Raw genomic sequence first — 5,321 nt, 5'->3', positions numbered from 1 at the left:
GGATTTGAACTCAGGACCTTTGGAAGAGCAGTCAGTGCTCTTAACCACTGAGCTATCTCTCTAGCCCGAGTCTTGGAAGTTGAATGCTTTCCCTGAGCTTGTTAGCTTCCATAGTTTCCTGAGATTTATGATCCTGCTTCTTCCCCCCAGGAGTAAACATTTCAATGTGGAGGAAATAGGTCTGCAATGTTAGGGCATTGGATAGAGGTTTCCATCCCCCTTTTACATGTCCCCAGGGATCTCATACTGTCCTTCAGGACGAGGTAAACTAGTTTCAGTTAAGTGCAACCTTCTATTATTTTTCAGTAGTGCGTACATATCATCTTACTTTTATATTGCTGTGATAAAACATCACGAACAAAGCAAATTATAAAAGGAAGCATTTAATTCAGTTTATGGTCTCAGAAAATTAAAGTCTATGGTGGTGGTGCCAAGGAATTGGTGTTGGAGAAAGAGAGAGAGAGAGAGAGAGCAAAAGAGAGAGAGAGAGCAAGAGAGAGAACAAGAGAGAGAAAGACAGAAAAAGAGAGAGGTAGAGAGAGAGAGAAAGAGAGAGAGAAAGAAAGAAAAGAGAGAGAATGAATCCTTGTCAAGCATTTTCATCAACTGGGGACTAAGTAATTAAAATATATGAGCCTATGGGGGTCGCTCTCATTAAAACCATTACACATGTGTAATAGTTTTACACTTATTCTTAGCTGAGGACCAAGCATATATCACAAGGAAGGCTTGTAGACAATCAAGAACATCTTTCATGTAGATTGCATTATGGTTCTGAATGTTTATCTTAGAGACAGACATTCCCCACCTTTGAATTTCCACTTCTGTGTACTGAAGCATATGAATCCAACATGACCTACCTTCAGCTTCCAGAATAACCTGGACTTGAAGCAGGAAAACCTTTAACACCTACATTTACTTTCTATTGCTGTGTTGTTGATAGGCAATGACATTGAACTATGTGATATTGTGCACTTTACTTGGACTTGTGTTTTTTTTTTAACCATAATTTTAAGACCCATGGCTTCAGCTGCATATGTAGCAGAGGATGGCCTTATCTGGCATCAATGGGAAGGGAGACCCTTGGTCCTGTGAAGGTTTGATGCCCCAGCATAGGGAAATGCTTGGGTGGTGAGGCAGGAGTGGGTAGGTGGGTGAGAACCCTCATAGAAGCAGAGAAGCAGGGGAGGAATTAGGGGGTTTTCGGAGGGGAAACCAGGAAGGGGGATAACATTTGAAATGTAAGTAAATAAAATAATCAATAAAAAAATTAAAGAAAGACCTCAGTCTCATTTGGTATCTTATTCTCCTCTGTAGAATTCATTCACTTTCTTCCCATGCCACTGTGTCCCCAAACTTTTGCTTCCATTGCTGAATAAAATTTCTCTGCTCTGTTTATAATGCAACAGATTATTCCCTCAACAGACATAGATGATTTAATTGGTGAGAGAGTCTGGCTAGAGACTCATGACATAGATATCCTTTTTCCTTTATGGGAAACTGTATAAAACTTCTCACGTTTTCTACATACTGCTTGGCCAATATGTGCAAGTTTGAGTTAGTGGAATCTAAGAAAAGCTTTTATCCTCTGATACTCTAGGAAGAGCTTCATTGTTGACTTGCTCTCGTGTTCACTGCCATTGGATACAGAAGAGCTAGTGGAAGTTTGGAGTTCCTGGAGGAAATGGAAACATGCCCTCAAAAAGATCTAAGTGTCTAAATAACTGTGCAGAAGCCAAACCTCAAATGACCCACAAACAACTGTGGACATATGAAAGACAAACATGTTGTCTCATACTAGCATACTGAGATTATACAGATGAATTATTTTACACTCATCCATTCATATAACAGAGATGTACTCATGACTTTCAAAGTATTAGTGTCTGTGTTAATGTGATACAGTTGCAGGAAAAATGTCTACTCCTTTGCTGATCTATAGCTGGTTGATGACAATTGGTTGGAGCAGTTGGCAGAAGGAGATAGAAGACACAGGTTTGCACCCTCTAAGGAAGTAATATCTACACAATTGGATAAAGAATTTTATTTTTTCTGATTCTGGCTGTGGTTGCACACCCTTTAATCCCAGCACTTGGGTAACAGAGGCAGGAAGATTTCTGTGAGTTTAAGGCCAGCCTACTCTATAGAGTGAGCTTCAGGATAGCCAGGGATACACAGGAAAACCTTGTCTGGAAATAAAAAGAAAGAAGGAAAACAGAGCATTTTTTTTCTGGGCACTGGAGAGATGGATTAGCAGTCAAGAGCAACTGTGACTCATGTAGACCCAGGTTTGGTAACCAGTACCCACATGGTACTCAGACTGTCCATGAATTGTAGGGATCAGATGCCCTCTTCTAAGCTTGTGGACAAACAAGGCAAAACACGCTAACACATAAAATAAAGGAATCTAAATTTTTTGTAAATGAAAAATTTCCTGAGGTATCATGAATGTAGAGCAGCATAAGTTAGTAAAGGATTGACCATTTAGGTAAAGTAAAGGTTTTTGTTTATTTATGGATCTCTATGAAATTATTTAGAAAAATACCTATATTCTGAGGACATAATCAAAAGCTTGCTAAGTCTTTGCTAGATGCTAGCTGATATGTACATTCTTCTGCCAAATTCTCGGCTTATTGTGAAGCCGTTCTCTCTTTATCACGAAGATCGAGGCTCAGGATAGTTCAGTTCTTGTCTGAGGACGTGAAGGTCCTGAGCAGTGGCCTTGGTGTGGCAGTCTGTGTTCCTTAGCTTCATGCTTTTAGATTTTCATCACTGGATTGTGACTAGAGCCCACCAGGTAAGCAGATGTGATAAGACACTATCTTGCTCATCACTGATGTGGCAGGCTTCAATACTAGGAATGAGAGCAAGTGCAGACCCTCCCTTCCCCCTCTAAAATACATATGCCATTAGATTTTCATTTACCATAAGCATTGAGTTTTTAAGATTTTTTTCTTTGCTTCTATTAATCTGTACAGATTTATAATAAAAAACCCTGTTGCTTGCAAACAAAGGTTGGCCTATTCTAGACATTTTAGGGACTTTGATCACTCTAGGATGAAATGTTACCTCTTAAGAGTTATTGTAGGAGAATAGAGAGTACAGGAAAAGTAACTTCTCTTCCTCCCACACATCTGTCTTTTCTCTGATACAAGCAGTATTCGTGTTAACAGAGTCTGTTCTTCCATCTCGGTGACCTATGCTGTCTTTCAATAACCCTTTTCTTCCAAGACTGTCAAGTCTGGACTTAAAAAAACACTTCCAGAAGAAAGTCATCCTCTCCTGAGGGCATTCTCTCATTTTCTCCTCCCTCCCTCCCTCCTTCCTTTCCTCCCTCCCCATCTCCCTTTCTCCCTCCCTCCTGTCTCTCTCACCCTCCTTCCCTCTCTCTCTCCTTCCCCCCTCTCTTTTTTATAATTTTCCATTTCTAGAATCTAGTAGCTTACATGCTTTATCTGGTACTTGGGATATTTATTATATGTGTGTTTATTATATGTGTATTTATATTATAGTGCAGAACAATTTTGTCACTTATTTGACCAATTAAGAACTTTAAGATGAAAATTCAAGAGTACTGACTTCTGTATGCATTCATTCATTCATTTATTTGGTAAGAATTCATTACATTCACAGTGTTTCAGAGATAGAGTGGTCCTGGGAATATGATTTCTGCTTCCACAAAACATAGACCTCAGTGCAACAAGAATTTACACACATAAGAAAACACATACATTAGCATACATATTAATAATTTTATAAACTATTGTAAGATTTTTTTCATCATCAGTTTTTCTTTACTTAGTAGTGTACAAGCATAAAATTATTACTTCTCAATCTATTGCCCTTATGTATTACAGATTATCCCTGGAATATGATGGGTTAGCATTATAATTCTTATGAGTTAGAAGCCAGACTTTGGATTTTAAGTTTTAATCTTTTCCTGGTCTAGGAATATGAAGTCTAGGTGTCTCTTGGTACTGCACAATCAGTCATAGGACCATGGGGTAAGGGCTAATAACCTGTACTCCTTAACATGTTAATATCCAGTACCTAGGCATCTCCGTATAATATTTCAGTTGATGAATGGTATGCCACTGCCTCTTTGTTGAACAGATTGATTTCTCAGTTGTCTCTCTCCTATTCTTCAGTGCCTTTTCAGGAGGATTCCGCAACTCTCTAACCACTATGAGAATTAACAAATTCCAGTTCATGACTATCTAGATATTTATTTCTTTTTTAATTCATTATATGTTTCCCTCTCTCATGGGCTCCTGGGTGTTGGTGAGAAGCTTGGGGTGGCTTGCATGGTCTTCCTTTTCATGCTTGTTTCTGAACCCAGTCTGTTGCTCTATCTGTGTATGGATAGGAAAATGCTTGGGATTGGAGGGAGTTATAGAAAGTGGGTCAATGCATATTTACTCAATAAGCCTCTGTATGCTTGCTGGCTTTGGCCTTCCCTCCTTATCTTGGTGACCATGTGCTAAGATTCCTCCCCATATCCAATTTACAAGACCACTCCTTGGGCAGGACATAGCAACATCTCAGCACTAGTCAATATTCATAAGGTTTACTCTGTACATGGGAAGTGTGTGTGTGTATAAACACACATATGTATGTATTTATGTGTGTGTGTGTGTGTGTGTGTGTGTGTGTGTATGTGAGAGCATGCACATGCATATGTAAGGGCTGATGGACATGTTAGGTCTCTGTGAATGATTCTTTTAACCCATGCACTTGGCTTAGGGTAGGGTTAGATACAACTCTGTGGCTTCCAAATTGCAAATGAATGGCTGTATGGGATTGAAGATGGGTGAGACCTGGTTCTACTGGTTCTGCTAATGGTAAGTCCTGTGCATTGCACTTGAGATCTCATGAAGAATGAGAACATACTTTGTACCTACTCTTCTTTCCATCAGCCTTAGGTGATGTCTTACTTATCCTGTCTGTTGACACAGTGCCACAGATTTGGTGAATTATAATGACAATTGATTTATTTTAGCTAAGTACTCTGGCCCAAGATCAACAAACTGAATTTGGGGATTGTTTTTTGTTTGTCAGAATCTTGAGGTGGTATAGGAGAAGCAAAAACACAAGAGAGATCTAGTCAAACTGTTTGTAAATCAGACTCACTTTTGAGATAACACATTAACCCATGAATTGTCTGAACGGCTTCCATTAAGGACAGCAGAATTCTAATAATCTCTTACCTGGTCCTATAAATTAACATGATATCATGGGAATTAAGATTCAGCATGAGTTTCTTGTGGTTTGTGGGTTGTTCTTCCTGTATTCCAAACTTCTGGGCTAATAACCACTTATCA

Source organism: Mastomys coucha, unplaced genomic scaffold (assembly GCF_008632895.1).
Source record: "Mastomys coucha isolate ucsf_1 unplaced genomic scaffold, UCSF_Mcou_1 pScaffold22, whole genome shotgun sequence".
In the NCBI taxonomy this organism is placed as follows: domain Eukaryota; kingdom Metazoa; phylum Chordata; class Mammalia; order Rodentia; family Muridae; genus Mastomys; species Mastomys coucha.
Note: the sequence above shows the minus strand (reverse complement) of the source record.